General features: G+C 44.7%; 1 protein-coding gene across 5 annotated transcripts in view; it reads right to left on the bottom strand.

Moving 5' to 3' along the window:
- Positions 1-16806, bottom strand: part of RIPOR2 (RHO family interacting cell polarization regulator 2) — a 3249967-nt gene that overhangs the window by 1078699 nt on the left and 2154462 nt on the right. The window lies entirely within an intron of this gene.

Raw genomic sequence — 16806 nt, 5'->3', positions numbered from 1 at the left:
GGCATTGGATCTCTACAGTCGGGAATGAGAGAGTGGGTAGAGACCGCAGCAGGCACTACAGTGGGAGGAGCTGATGGAGCTGACCGTGGAGCAGGCACAGGGGCCAGTATGCTCCTCAGGACCTCGAAGGCGCCCCTATCAGGCAGGACAGAGGGTTCCCATTCCGAAGAAATAGGAACCCCAGCCGGCACAGAGAGGGACGGCTCCAAAGCCGATGTTGGGGCCGAATTCACCAGCGCCGAAGCTCCGAGAGGGAGAACGGGGTTGGACAAGGTTCGATACCACTCGCCCCCTCGGAGCCGATGAGGGAGTCCAAGCGCCCGGATCCCTCCCTCCATGGAGGGATCCTTAGAGCCGATGAGGGAGTCCAAGCGCCCGGATCCCTCCATGGATGGGACCATGGAAGAGATCGGAGCAGACGACGGGGGGAAGTATCGGCTCCGATGTCTCGACGGTCACGGCTCCGAGGAGCTCCGGCTCCGAACTCAGGGGCAGAGTCGGAGGAGGAATCGAAGATGGTATGGGTAAAGCCACTGTCTGTTGAGACGGGCTATGAAGCATTTGGGCCAGTGCCTGAGACTTGGTCTGCTAACCACCCTCTCGAGGTCATGGTCAGAAAGCCTGGAAGACCGAGAGGAATGGCTCCGATGGCTCCACTCCGAGAGCAAAGGCGATCTCGGAGCCGAGTGAATGGACTCCAGGGACGGAGACCTAGATCTTTTGCGGGTGGAAGATGGCACCAAGACTAGCGGTGCCGATGGAGCCAAAGACACGTCGGCTCCGACCAGAGCCGACTTTGAAGACAGGGTCTTTCAGGCATCGGCTCTGGCCGGAGCTGATGCAGAAGACTGCGACATAGCCGTATCAGCTCCAGCTGGAGCCGATCGTGACGCAGTAGGTGAGCCACCAGCCGAAGGCGTGGAGCACGGAGCCGACGGTTTGGATGGCTTCGAAGGTTCCCCGGCAAGGACTTAGCCGGGGAACCCTCGGGCTTTAATAAGCCCCTCAAAATTAACTTATTCCTGCGCTCCTGCAGGACTCTTGGACTGAACGCATGACAAACAGAACAAGAGTCCTGCAGGTGCAGGGGTCCCAGGCAATAAACGCAAGTGTGGCAGTCTATTTTCTGACAGCAGAAGTCACACTTCTTGAAGCCTGAGACTTTAATGTCTTTAGACATTAAGCTGTCAAGGAAAGAAAAATATCTTCCTTACAAGTTAAAACACACACACACACACACACACACACACACACACACACACAGTAAAATTAAAGGTTAACAACTAACACACACCTAACTGTCCCAAAACAAGGGAAAGGGAAAAAAACGGAAAGGGCCTAAGGCCTAACCTTAACAGGGGAAGGATATAACTTTGGGATTAGGGATTAACAAAAATGGGACCAAACAGAAGTGGTATACAGGTACTAGACTATATTTTTTTTTTTAAATAAAGGGGAAAAATCCTAAGAAAGGAGAAGAAAAATTTGAAAATTTTCACTGACCTATGGAGCCGGTAAAAAAAGCACCTTGCTAGCGAAAGTGGCAAACGAGATCTGGGTAGTTAGCACCTAGCATCATGGGATATAGGGTTGCCTCGAGCCGGTAAAATTAGCTCTCGAACTTTAGTATAGGTCGAGTCGGAGCCGAGGATCAGCTCCAAACCCATCCAACAAGAATGAAGGCAAGATTGACAACTTAACATTCTCTATTGTGATGTAGGTGTCAAACTTCTCTTGCCTTCTACAGGTGGCTGGATTGAAGCTCCGACATGCGTCTCACATTATGTGCTGCTCTCTTCACAGTGCAAATAATGTCAATCATGGTCTTAACTTGTCACTTTAAGGTAGGGACATTTTGGAGGTATCAGCAACTTATGCTTCAAACATGAGAACGCTGTTAGAAAAAAGAAGTTATGTACTCACCATAACATTCCATGTTTGTTGTCCTTGATCTCGCCTTCCTTCTTGTTGGTTGGGTTCGGAGCCGATCCGCGGCTCAGACTCAGCCATATTCTAAAGCTCGAGAGCTTCCAATGGCTTGAGGCTAGACCCTATCCCATCATGCCTAGCACTAGTTACCCAGATCCCATTTGTGATAACCCATAACACTAGACCACAATATGTAGACATATAAACTCTAGGCATATATAAAAATATATGTGTATATACATACATAAATAAGAAAAAAACATCAAGCCATAAATAGAAACTCTTATTCTATCCAACTCATAAGGCAGGAAGGGAATCAAGGCCTATACAGCCAAAGATGGATAACTCCTCTTGATCCTCCAGGAGGAGGAAGGAGGGTGGGATGCAAGAAGGAAGGAGAGACCAAGGACAACAAACATGGAATGGTATGGTGAGTACATAACTTTTTTTTGTTATGTTGTCCCTATTTTGTCTTCCTTCCTTGTTGGTTGGGACTGAGTTCCAAGCACCTTCTTTTTGGGTGGCTCAATGGAATATACTCTTGAGGACTGTGGAACCAAAGGATACCCTGTTCCACAAGGCCACATCTACTTTTGCAATGAGTGATGAAGGTATGGGGGTTAACCCACGTAGCTGCCACACAGATTGAGTCTAAAGGCAGTAGAGGTAGACAAGGCCCTGGTTGAGTGTCCTCAAATTTTTCCTGGCAGTTGTTTGTTCTGCGAGTTATAGATGTAAGTAATGGTATCTGAAATCCATTTTGATAGTCACTTTTGAGACTGAAGTTCCCTTTTTGTTTTCTGCAAAGGACACAAACAATTGGTCAGATTGTCTGAATTCCTGTGTCCTGTGCAAGTAGAAATGTAATTGTCTATGAACATCTAGTTGGTGGAGTTTATACTCTGCCTTGTTGCCATGGTTCGGAAAGAACGCAAGTAGTTCTATCGATTGATTCAGATTGAACTCTGAGCAGACTTTTGGTAGAAAGGAGGGGTTGGTTCTGAGAGAAACCCTATCTTTGTGAAAAATTAAATAAGGGGGACGAATGGAAAGAGCTTGCGATTCTGATAACCTCCTAGCTCAGGTAATGACGATCAAGAAAATAGTCTTTCAAGTCAAAATTTTACAGCACAAGAACTATCCGGTTCAAACAGAGGAAGAATCAAGGCAAATTTAGATCCCAAGGAGGAAGTGGTTCCCTTATTGAGGATCTCAAAAGGATAGTACCATTCAGAAAAGCTTTACATAGTTTGTGGCACATAACACTGGAACCCATTTCTCCCACATGAAAGTTGGAAATAGCAGCCAGCTAAACTCGTATAGTTGCTGCTGCTCCTTGGTTAAATGTTTCAGCCAGGAATTCTAGGGATCATTGAAACAGGTGCAGTAAAAGGATCAATATTATTTTTGACAGCCCAATAAGAGAACCATTTTCATTTACTAGTATACAGTTTTCTCGTAGAGGATTTGAAAGGAAATTAGAATATGTTGTACTGTCAGGGAGATGCCAGGAAGCCTGGCTAACCTGGGAAGTGGAGGAACCAAGCTGTCAGCTTGAGGGTCTGTAAGGAAGGATGGAGTGTGCCCGACTGATGCATCAGCAGATCTTGAGCTGGGTCCAGGATCCAAGGCTCCTCCAGAAGATGGAGCCATAGAAATGGAAACCAGATTTGACTAGGCCAGTAGGGAGCAAAGAGGATTAGCTTGCAACCCACCAATTTTGCTTTCTGAAAAAACTTGGGAAACAGAGGGAATAGGGGAAAGGCATACAGAAGTCCCGGGGGCCAATTGTGAACAAGTGCATCCCTGGGTGATTGTACTAGTGGGGGGGGGGGGCTAGGGTGAAATAGCTGCTGCATTGGGCACTGATGGATGTGGCACAAAGACTGCAGCAAGGCTGCCCCCACTTGCGAAAAATCTGGTTCACAATGTCTTGTTTCAGGGACCACTCATGAGGTATAAGTATAGCCCTGCATAGCTTGTCCACTATTATGCTGGATTTCCCCGGGATGTGCATTTCGATCAGAAAGCATTGGGAGGACATCGTTCATTGCCATACTCTTAGGGCCTCTCGACATAAGGGGTAGGGATCTGGTTCTGCCTTGCATGTTGATGTACCATACCGCTGTCCAGCTGAATTGCAATCGTCCCCGTGGGGAGAGTGCTGTGAAGTGCTTGCAATGCCAGGAGCACCGCACTCATCTTAAGGACATTTATGTGCAAGCGGTACTCATGTTGTTGCCAAGTTCTGTGAACAGTCTGTCCAATATATCACCCCCCCCAATCTGGGAAGCATCCCTGGTCACTGAGGCCACTGGTTAGGGGAGAATGAATGGTTTGCCTATCGTCAGCTGGGTACACTGAAGCCACCATTTCAGGTCTCCGTAATGAGAATTTCATGGGACATGGGTAGATCTTGCATGGATCACTGAGCAAACAGGAGCCACTGCAATAACCTCATGTGGAAGCACACCAAGGGAACTAGTGTTATTGCTGCTGCCACTGAGTCCAGAACTTTCAGAACAAATCTTGCTCGAGTCTTTTTCCTCCCGATTAAAGTTGCAACTTGGTGTCTAGATCTGCTCCTATAAATGTAATATGACGACAGGGCAACAAGCAGACTTTTCATAGTTTATAGTGATGCCTAGCTGAGAGCAAAGGCGGATTGTGGTGTCCCCTTGTCTTGGTTAGTCAATGCTCGCTGGTGGCGTAAGGAGGTTAGTCCCAGAGATGGGGAAACAGACTTCTTGGATGACGTCTCTCTTACCTTATGCCCCAAACAAAGAAGAGCCATCAAAATGGGCATTAGTAAAGGAGGACTTGAAAGGCTCCACAAATTGAAAAATGCATATCCAGGAATGTCTCTGTAAGGCAACTCCTGTGTGCCTGCAGCCCTGCATCCAGGAATGCCTCTGTAAGGCAACTCCTGTGTGCCTGCAGCCCTGCTCGCTCCATCGGCTGCATAGGAGATAAGCCGCATGGAGTTAACTACCGAAGATAAGGTTGCAAGCTGAAAAGCAGTTTTATCTCCAGCTCCCACAGCTGTAGGATCCTGTAGGGTATATCTCCTAGCTCTTTAGTAGATCCCTCTGAAGATGGGTGAAATGGGATAGATAAATCAGTGACTTGAGAGTGAAGGCTGCTGAAGAAAAGACATGCTTCCTGTATCTGTCCATCATACAGGACTTTCTGTTCGGCGGATGGACAGGCGTAGAAGTCTCTGCTAAATTCCTTCTTCGTGGCCACCGCCACCAACATAGCATCAACTGGCATGCCCTTGGTTAGGAAAGTTTAGCCACCTGGTGCTGTTATGAACTTATTGGGCCTCCGTGGAACTGGGTTCATTGATTCCGGAGAACTCCACACCTTTCGATTTACTACCCCCTAGCAGCGGGTTGAAGGGCGGAGACACCCAAGAGGTGGAGGGTCGGGAACTGAATGCGTCCAGGTACACGGACTAGTCTTCAGAAGGGGAAAGGGACTTCGAGCCACCCCTCTGCTTGAGGATTTCCAGGATGTCTGAGAATAAGACATCCTCAGAGGGGGACCGTGAGGAATGAGTCCTCCAAGTCCAAGCCCAATGTCAGAGACTCAGGGGAGTCCACATGCTTCCTCTTACATGTCCTCTTCCAAGGGACCTTTTCAGGGGGAATGCTCTGGGGAGGTTTCGGAAGGGGGGGTCACCCAATGGGGTGTCCTGGGGCACTGGTTCCCTATGCTTAGAATGGAGGGGTGGTGAGAGGGAAGACACTGGCTCCATAGGGGATGGAGTAGCTGAAGCCAAGGGTGGAGCTGTCTGAGAGGACAGCACACTCCTCATCACTTCGAAGACATCATGTTCCCGGCCTGAGTGGGTCCCTGGCTCTGAAGAGTGGAGAGACCTCTCCCACACAGAGGGCAATGGCTCAGAGGCCAATGTGGGAGCCAAGCTCATCTGCACTGAAGCTCAAAGAGGGAGAGTGGGGTTGGACAAGGGTCCAATGCCACCCCCCCCCCCCGGAGCCGACAAGGGAGTGTTGGCTCCCAGATCCCTCAATAGGAGGTATCGAGGAGATCAGAGTGGATGCTGGAACCAAGAGACCAGAGGTTTTCAGAACCGATGGTTCCACCACAATGATTTCCATGCACTCTGGCTTTGAGCTCGTGCGTCGAAGGAGGAATAGATGATCGGGGGGGGGGGGGTTAGAGTAGTCAGCTAGACATCTATATGGGCTGGGCTTCATAAGATTTTGGTGAGAGCCAGTGTCTTGAGAAGCCTCTTTGCCACCCTCTCCACATCGTCGTCTGAAAGGCTTCTGAACAATCAAGAGGTTTGGGTGGACGATTGGTGACTGCCTGCCACAGACTATAGGAAGCGGTGACTGTGGAGCAGACCCCACCAATTCCAAAGAAGGAGACCTCATCCTTTTGTGACTCCAAGGCAGTTCCGAGGACACTGACAGAACCGCAGGAGATAGTCTTGTCAGACTCGAGAGGTTTTCGATCCGACGAACTGGAAGATTTCTGTCTCTCGATGGCTCCAAGGTCAGAACCGACGGAGATGTCAGTTTGGAGGATTTCCCTGGTTTACTTGCCTGATTCCCTTCCACTGGAGTGTCAAAGGCCCCTTTTAGTAAGCCTCTCAGTATAAGTTTGGTTTTGCACTCCTGCAGGACTCTGGCGCTGAAAGCATGACAAATGGAACACGAGTCTTGCAGGTGCATGGCTCCCAGGCAATAAACACAACTCGTATGTCCATCAGTCAGGGACATTTTTTGGGAGCATGAGTCACTTCTTGAATTCAGAACGTTTGGATTCTTTGGCCGCTTCTTTAGACATTGAAAGCCAAACAATAAGCACAATACACTATAGTTATAATACACTAAAGTTATAGATATCACGAAAAAAAGAAATCTACAACTCTACAATAACCACAGCAACACTATATCTAACTTTTTTTTTTTTTGTTACAACAAGTAAAGAAAGGTAATGGAAGGGGAGAGCCTCTAAGTTAACCCCCCCCCCAACTGAGGAGAGCCTCTAACTTAAACAGCTAACTCCTTAGCAGAAAGGGAGGAGGAGGGAATAAGGGGAAGCCCTCTAACTGAAAATAGGCTGAGAGCAAGGGGGAATCCTCTAAGTAAAATGGATTCGAAAGAGGGGATAGGCCTGAAAGAAAAATGATGGCCTAAACAAGAATAACAACCAGAAACTGAGATAGGGATCCTAGACAAATACTACTAAACTACAGAAAGATGTCCTGAAAAAAAATTAAGATTTTAGTACAGAATATAACAAGAAAAATCAAACTTAGCCTGAGCCAGTATCCAGCAATCTCGAAGCTTCAAGCGGCAAACAAGATCTGGGTAACTAGTGGTAGGCATAATGGAATAGGGTCTAGCCTCGAGCCACTGGAAGCTCTTGAGCTTTAGAATACAGCTGAGTCAGAGCCGAGGATTGGCTCTGAACCCAGCCAACAAGGAGGAAGGTGAGGTAGGGATAACATAACATCATTTGGCTTAAGAGCGGAGCTGGGTATGTGTGTCAGAAAATAATTAAGGGGCAAAGAGCTAGAACTGTATTCCAGCACGGTCCCTGATATTATGAAGTGCTGGTCAAGATGATCAAGCATCTGATCCTCAAGCATGGAAGATGTAGCATTAACAGAAATGTGTTGAGCTGAGGATACCAAAAATGGAAAGCCCAGCGGTAACTAATTGCAGATGGCCAAGGCCAGGTCAGTCAGTCAGTTCTTTGCTACGTTTCAGTAACAATGACCCTCCCCAAATCACCACCAGCAACAAAAAGCAATGGAAATATTTAAAATGTTATTGGGTAAAAGTATGATTTTCATATGGTAAAGTCAAGCTTTGTAAATACAATAGAAAACAGCACAGCAGAGAGTGATATGCATAAATTATAACTGCTGAAGCAGAGTGAAACAGAGAAACTCTAGTATAAATCCAAAGATTAGTTGTAGTGAGGTCACAGCAGAAAAACATTGGATGCTTCCAAAATTCATGCAAGCAGAAGTCAGGAAAGAAAGGAAATCTAGAGTACTGTGTAAATAGTAAGTCTAATTCTGGACCCTAAGGCTAGTGTTTTATTGTAATGTTATGGTGGAGTCAAAGTGTTATTTTTTTGTCTAGATCAAACTATTGTACTGAACTTCCAGAGGATTTTATTTTGTCTCTTAACCTACATTTAGTCTATGCCATCTCCAATTACCACCTGAATTTAGTAAATGGTGAGGGGGACCCTACAGTTTTCCCACTACAGATGTGTGTAAATGAGCACTTTTAATTGCTGTCTTATTCACTAAAGGACACAATCTAAGATATTGTCACTGTATAACATCTGATTTTTAGACTGCTTGTTTCTGTGCACCCAGACTGAAAGGTGGATGGGCCAGCCTGTGTTCGACTGAGTCAACTAGTCGTCCCATGGAGCCACTAGAAACAGGCAACCATCCTGGAAAAAAGGCTTCGAAAAGGCACAAAGCTACATCTCTAATTCCAATAGCTGCTACTTAGCAAACTTTGAAATTAATCACTCAACAAGACATTTGCATATCTAAAATAAAAAATAATGAAAATAGACCAACTGCAACCACCTCTGGTAATGTATCCCAATCACTTTGTGAAAGTATTTACCCAGTTCACCCATATGGCATGGAATCCTTCCACCTCTCCTGATAAACCTCATCTTTATACCTGTACTTCTCTGCTTTTTCAAAATAAAAATAAAAGATAGTGAAAAGTTACTAGCATAAAGTCCCATAAATGTTACCTTACTTTACAGTCATACATAGAAAAATTGCCCTCATCACATCTATAACGCCTGCCTCAGCAATATCATACAATAGTTGTATAAAACAGGCTACTACACCCATTCTCCAAATCCCCAAACCAAATTCACCCATCAGCTTAAAACCTCCATCATACTCACAACTAGAAATACTATTTGAAAAAACATTTTGCTAACATTTATCCCATAACATACAAAAATAGTCCATTATGAAATTTAGCATGGTTTTGGTCAGGCAGAAGCACCATAAAATGGCCTGCAGATTTTTAATGATGTTATTCTCCTTGATATGGGCAAATGTAACTTGACTAAAGAAGTTATGTTCTTACCATAATGTTCCATCTGTGTTGTCTACATTCATTCTTGACTGATGGGTTCGGTTCCGAACCCGCCGAGCTGACTCGCCCGTTATAAAAAGCTTGTGCCAGCCAAAAACTCTCGAGCTAAGGCTCTACCCATTACCTCAGATCAAGTTTGTCTACCATTAAGAAAATATGGAAGCTCTGTCTGAGCAACAACCCTATAAAACCCCAGGACTAGTTCCAAACCTCCGGGAGTCTCTAGCAGGGGGCAGGAGAGTGGGATGTCAAGAATGAATGAAGATTGACAACACAGATGGAATGTCATGGTAAGAACATAACTTCTTTACCTGATTGTTGTCAATTTTCATTCATTCTTGATTGATGGGCAGAGTCCCCAGCTACTTTAGATCCTGGGCCGCCCTAAGGAAGGATATTCCTGAGCACCATAGAGCCAAGGGATGCTCTTCCTCTGGAAACCATGTCTAATTTGTAATGAGTGATAATGGTATGAGGGGGTAGCCCAAGGCCCAAGTTCCAGCTGTGCATATGTCTTCTATAGAAGCTCTGGAGTGGAAGACCGCTCAAGTGGATACAGATCTCATAGAATGAGTTGTAACTTTTGTTGGCAAGTTTGAATTTATTTTGGTTATATATAAAGGTAATGCAGTCTCTTAACCATTTTGACAAGTTGACCTTTGAATTTGGTGCCTGAAAAAGACAGAAAAAGTTGGTCTGATTTTCTAGAGGCTTTATTTGGACTCTGATACCACTTTAGGAAGGAAGGAGGGAGGGATTGGTTCTGAGTAATAATCTCTCTCTGTGGAAGATGATGTAGGGATGATTCATGCACAAAGCCTGTAACTCTGACATTCTTCTAGCAGATGTGATAGCTACTAAGAAGAGGGTCTTCCAAGATAAAAACTTGAGGTCACAAGTGGCTGCTGGCTCAAAAGGCTAATGAACTAAGCACTGCAAGACTAAGGTCAAATCTCAAGGTGCTATTTGATCTTTGAAAGGTGTCTTCAAATGCTGAGCGCCTTTAAGAAACATTTTGCAAAGACAGTGGGACATTAATGAGTGATCGTCGAAACAGTTATGAAAATTCAAGATGGCAGCTAAATGAACTCAAATGGTAGAGGTTGAGGCTCCCAACTGAAATAAGGTGGCTACGTATTCCAGGACCATATCCACTGGAGCAGAAAAAGGATCAAAGACATTTGCATCTGACCAAACAGAGAATTTTATCCATTTGTCAAGGTAAATTTTTCTGGAGGATGGTGTATGAGAAGTCAGAAGTATCTTTTGCACTGGGGAGGACAAATTATTCTATCTGGCAATCACTGGAAGTGGAGAAACCAAGCCATCAGCTTGAGATTTTGAAGGCTGGGATGCACCAAGCCAGAAGGGTGAGATAAATAGGTCCAGAACTGGATCCAGAGTCCACGGGCGGTGAACCAGATAAGACCAGAAAAAGGGAAACCAGACTTGACAGGGCCAGTAAGGTGCAGCTTCTCAACAGTTGGGCTTTCCTTAGAAATTGGGGAATTAGAGGAATTGGTGGAAAAGCATACAGAAGTCCTGGGGGCCAATCGTGAAGAAGTGCATCACTCTGGGACTCCCTATGAGAGGGGACTAGGGCAAAGTAGCTGCTGCATTTGTGGTTTATTGGACAGGCGAACAGGTCACAGCAAGACTGACCTCATCAACGAAAAGTTTTTGTCACTATGCTGGGATTGAGAGGCCACTGAGGTAGAAGGATACATCTGCTTAGTTTGTCTGCAATCATGTTGGAGTTCCCCAGAATATGCAATCATTAGAAAGCAGTTGGAAGTGATTGCCCATTACCAAACTCTTAGGGCTTCCCGGCATAGTGGGCAGGATCTGGTTCCTTCCTGTTTGTTGATGTACCAGATTACTGATATATTGCTTAACTGGATAGAAATTGTCCCAGATGGAAGGGCAGACTGGAATGCTTGCAACTCTAAAAGCACAGCTTTCAGTTCTAGGACACTGATGTGCAGATTGGCCTCCTGTGGGGACCAAGCACCTTGGACAGTCTTTCCCTGAAAATGCCACCCACCCTGGAAGCGTCCGTGGTTACTATGGTCTTGGGCTGAAAGTGGGAGAAGGGACGATTCCATAAATAATCTTCTGGCTTCATCCACCAAGATAAATCCTTCTTGCAGCAATTTGTTATTAAGATTGCATGAGACATGGGGTGAGTTAGAAGTGACCATTGTGACCCTAGGAGCCACTGAAGCTGCCTCATGTGGTACCTCTCTACCTCTCTAGGGGGACTAACATTATTGTTGCTGCCATGCATCTGAGAAGTTGTAGTACCAGATGAGCAGGAACTTTGCAACTTCAAGTGATTCTCAAGACAATCTCAACTTTAACAACCTGTGATGAGGAAGGGAGGCCACACAGGTTTTCATATTAGTTTTGCTCTGATGAATTTCAGGTGCTGTGTGGGAGATAGTTATTTTTCTTTGTTGACTGAAATACCTAAGAACTCGGCAAGGTATTGAAGAGAGTCTATGGGGCAAAGCAGCAAATGCCTGGTGGGGGCTGTGAGGAGCCAGTCTAGATATGGAAACACGCAGAATCCGCAGCCTTAAGTGAGCTGCTACTGCCATGCATTTGGCGAACACCCTGGGGACTCTGGTGAGACCAAAGGGTGGTGCTCAAAATTGATAATGATTGGCTCCTAATCGGAAGTGGAGATATCTTCTGGAGCACTCTCTCATCTTTATGTGGTAATACACATCCTGAAGATCTACAGAGCACTTCTCTAGAAAGGGAAGGATAGACTAAACAGCGGCCATCCAGAATTTTGTCTGTTGTACAAATTTGTTCAATACACCGAGATCTAAGATTGGTCTCCAGTCCCCTGTCTTTTTTGGCACTAAAAAGAATCTTGAGTAGAATCTGGATCCTATTTGGTCTGGTGGGACTGCTTGGTTGACTCTCTTGTGAAGCAGCTTTTGAATTTCTAGCGCTACTATCTCCCTCTGACTGGGTGGAATACCAGAGATTCACCTTTGGATTTAGGGAAAAGATTGAAGGGAATATGGTAACCTCTGATGATTATTGTCTACACCCAGGAATCCGATGTTATTGTGAGCCAAGCTGAGTGGTGCATAGAGAATCTTCTCCCAACGGCTTCCAGAGGTAAGCAATCGGGCTGCCACTCAGGAGCGCTAGTATGGCTGTCCAGAAGAGAAGTCTCTGGAACCCTGGTTGTGTGGACCCCCTCTGCCATGGCAGAGGCGTCTTCCAGATGAGTTCCCCCCGCCCTGGTGGCAAGCTGAGAGGCAACCTTCTCTCAAACGTCATTAGACACTGTTCCTGCAAGGCTGTCTAAAAGCTCAGTTATCAAGTCCCTTGGAGTCTAATGAAGTGTGCCAAAATGTTCAAGGACTGAATAGTGAAGGTAGATGAAGCAACGATCCACTTCCCAAATCAGTCAATCATCAGCGACTCTCAGGAGGATGGACAGTTGAACTCTTTTCGGCGAGTTCCTTTTTGATGTCCGCCGCCACCACCATGGCATCCACTGCAGGACCCTTAGATCAATGGGGCTGATCCTCAGATGCTGAAAGAATTTTGTCCGGTCTCTGGGGAATTGTCTCTATGGTGTCAGGAGCCTTCCACTCCCACTGAGATCAGTTTGATTAGTTCGTCAGCAGGTGGGTCACCCAAAAAGTAGATGGCCAGGCACGAAAAGCTTGCAAGAAAACAGATTCCTCAGAGGATGGGTTTGAGGACTTCCAATCACTCCTCTGTTTTAATACTTCCAGGATGTCTTCAAAGGAGACATAGTCAGGGGGTGACCATGGTGACCCTTCTCCATCATAATCTATATTCCTCAGTGATCGATTCATGTGCTTCCTCTTGCGCAATCTCTTACAGGGTGACTCCTCAAGGGGAGCATATGAGGAGGACTCTGAAGAGAGGGGACCCTGCACTAGGATATCTTGCTGCTCGCTCTTGTGCCCTCTGTCCTGATGTAACAGATTGTGGTAGCTGCAAACCAGAGGGAACAAAAATATGGCAATCTGATGGGGATGGTACCAACTGGCAGCCTGCTGAGGCTAGAGCTCTCTCCATAATCTGGAAAGCAGGCCCATCCGAAGAGGGATGGGAGCCCAGAACAGGGAGACAACCTCTGAACCGGGGTCACACCCACTCCAATGAGCCGCCCCCCCAGAGCAGGAGCTTATAAAGAACTTAAAACTGCCAAGGAACAGAGAGCCATTAGATGGCGCTGTAGAAAAAAATCTGAGCCAATCTAAGGATCCCAGAACTGGCAGCCAAATCTTGGTCCCATCAGTGTGATGATGCTGATGGAGTCAAAGACCACAGAGTAGGCTCCGGTACTGAGGTGAGATCCACCGTTGGTACCAAAGCAGTTAGCACCGGCAGCATTGAAGCAATAGGCTCCAAGACTTGGGGAGAGGTTGAAGGAAGAATATATCTGGGAGTCCTGGGAGAGTGAGCCTCGGGTTTGGAAGGGAGGGAGGTCCAAGATGGTGCAGGAAGGCCTCTGGCTGCCAAGAGCTGATGCACTAATCTAATTGCATCTATTTCTGATAAACTCCTGGAGGAATGGATAGACATCCCTAAAGGAGATTCAGGTCTTTCCACAAAGGAACTCAGCTGCTGACCCAAGAAGGGTCTATTGAAGGGGAATATCTATTCCAGGGGGTACTTGTAATATTGACCTTCGGCACCACAGTCTGTGGGGTCGAGGACAAAGATGGAACCGAAATAGAAGTTACAATTATTGGTGACAGGGAGGTCATCGGCACCAAAGACCTAGTGTCAGTACCGAATATCTTTGGGTACTTTCAATAGTAGATGGCACCAAAGAAGATTTTGTTGGTTTAGGTGCCGGAGCAGAAGCCAATGATTTCTTAGGAACTTTAGCCTTTGTTTTGAAGAAGGTGACGGAACCTGAGATTTCTGAGTCTTGGAGTCATGTACCATGGGTGAAGACGGTACCGAATGGCTCTATTTTTTAGTGTCAGTTTTTGGAGATTTTGAAGTCTCCACCTCAGAAAGAGCTTCACCAAATGGACATTTTAATAATCCTTTAAGCATCAATTTGTTACATCTCTCTGCAAGAGTTTGAGCACTGAAACCCTTACAGAGTTCACAAGGAGGTTGAATTTCTAGATGAGGGGCACCCAAACAAACACAAGAAATATGTCCAATGCAAGAATGCTGCCCATCTGAATTGGGCATCTTTCGGCCACAATCCTTACATTGTTTAAACCTGGAGGCTCCTTTCTGCTTCTCTGCCATGCTGTCCAGTCAAATAAATGGCACAGCCACACATGCAAACACTGAGATAAAGGCTTTTTTTTTTTTTAAATACCAACTATGATATATAAGAATTACACTGATGAGTAAAGAAGAAAAAGGCAGGAAAAGAATACCAATGATGGCATCGAGTTACCAATGGTAAACGGAAAGGAGAGGCCTAATACCAACAATAGTAAGGAGAGATACCTGGAGGTAAATACGATTGAAGAAAGTTATCAATAGAGTCACTTGCACACAAAAAGGAAACTAAACAATAGTAATTATTATATAATATAAGTGAAAGGTAGAATAATAAGCAAACAGAAAATGATTTTTGAGCACTTAGCTGAGAGCAACATCTGACACATCCAATTTTCTACTTGGCAAATGAGATCTGAGGTAATGGAAAGAGAGGCAGTGTGGGTAGAGCCTTGGCTCAAGAGTTTTTGACTGAAGCGAGCTTTGTATAATGGCCGAGTCGGTTCCAAGGGTTTGGAACAAAAGCCATCAGTCAAGAATGAATGAAGACTAACATCAGATCCATTTCTATTAATATTACCATGGCATTTGATTTAAACCCCACATTTGTACTCAACTCATTCATAGCCATTGCAATTAATGAAAAAACATCTCTGGATTGGTTTAATGACTGAATCCAATAAAAGCATAGTTAAAATAGGTTCACAAATTTCTCCTTTGGCTACAGTTTCCATAAAGGTAGCCAAGGTTGCGTCTTAGCTCCACTCATTGTCAATCTTTTTGAACAAACTCACCTCTTTCATAATACCCCTACTACTCATCTCATACACAGATGACATTACAATCTACAGATCTGCCCCCCCCCCCCACTCCACAATCAACAAAGAACTGGCGAATTACCTTCACCAACTATCTAACTGGTTTCAACAAAAAAGCTACTTACAATATGAAAAATAAATAAAGAAGCCAAGATCTTTGGCACTAGAAAAAAAAGCTACTTACAATATGAAAAATAAAGAAGTTATTATCTTTAGCACCAGAAAAAGTTGGCCACTTCCTCTTACAACTGTCAAAAAAAAAAATCATAATCTGCACTCCATCAAACAATTAGCTTCCAATACCCAATAATATGGCTTAACCTGCAACTAAAGTTACATCAACACTGGCACATTATAAAAGCAAAAATTAACTAATTAACTCCTCCTGACCAGAACACACTTTCCCTCACCAAGAAAAAAAAACTAATATTAGAGACAAAGACACATCATATCTGGAGACTTTATTGACCCCCCTACAAAAAAGTCTTGCCTCATTCTCACCAAGGAAAAGGGATTACCTTTACAGCAAACAATACTACTACTAATTTCTCTCTCTAAATTTCTAAAATTAGAAATATTTCTATTCTTGCCATCTGACTCACTATAAGATCCTCAGAATATTAGCTTATTTCTCTACCTCTCCCCAACACCACTTCATTGCTCCCTGCAACAAACTAGTCTGCACAGAGCACAGCTTTAATTTGATGAGCCCAAGGCTTTAGGAAATCCATCCCTCCCACTCTAAACACATTTCACTCCTGCCACATATTCCATTCAAATCTGAAAAAAAAAAATAAGAGGAAATGCCAAATGTTTATTATTTCTGCAGAATACAATTTGTCAGACAATTACCCCTCTGTTAGAATTAACCTTCAGCATCTAATCCCTATACATATATTTTTCATTTTAACACAACTACTGTACTTTTAAATTTTTCCCACACTATTTAACAACTCTTGTTTGCTGCTATGACTGCATCTACTAAATATTTCCTGTGATAAGTTTCTGCCTGTAAACTCCAGGCAGGACTGAAAACAGTCAACCTAGATCAATGTTCTATCTTGGGTAACACATTAAACTATCCTTTCCTCTCAGGTAACCAGAAGGACAACTTGAACACTGAATTTTCCACACATTCCTTGCCAAACATATGGACCACCCTGCTTCATAGACATCTCCACCCAGCTAACATGTCAATACCTAGACTTCTATTCTAATCTGGGTCATTATCAGTATAAGTGGCTATCCCATCCGGTCAGTCACCAGAAATAAAATATTACCAGAATGTTAAGTCTTACAGCTGAAGAAAAGCTTTTCAGACTGCTGTTTACCCTCTACTAGTACTGTTCCAATTCCCCAACACATGAACCTTCTACAACACTTAAAAGAATTCAGTGCCAAACTACAGGCCCTTTAACACAGTTACATAAATTACAAGTCATTTAGAACTCACTTCTCAGAGCTATGGAATACCACTTCCCATCTTTACACTTCTAGTTGTTTGCAAATTAAGCTTTCAATTGATTTTTTTCCTTTAAAATTTGGATAATAGGCAACAGGTTTGGGTTTAAGGGCCTTTTGTATGTCCACATCTGCTATCCTCCACCAACAAGCAGAATTGAACTACAGCCCATAGGAAATGCCAACATCTCTAGGGGCTTAGACTACAACCCCTGTATATTTAA

This window comes from Protopterus annectens, chromosome 3.part1 (genome assembly GCF_019279795.1).
Source record: "Protopterus annectens isolate FY-2018-M chromosome 3.part1, PAN1.0, whole genome shotgun sequence".
Taxonomy (NCBI): domain Eukaryota; kingdom Metazoa; phylum Chordata; order Ceratodontiformes; family Protopteridae; genus Protopterus; species Protopterus annectens.
The sequence above is the reverse complement of the archived record's forward strand: the minus strand, read 5'-3'. Positions and strand labels throughout refer to the sequence as shown.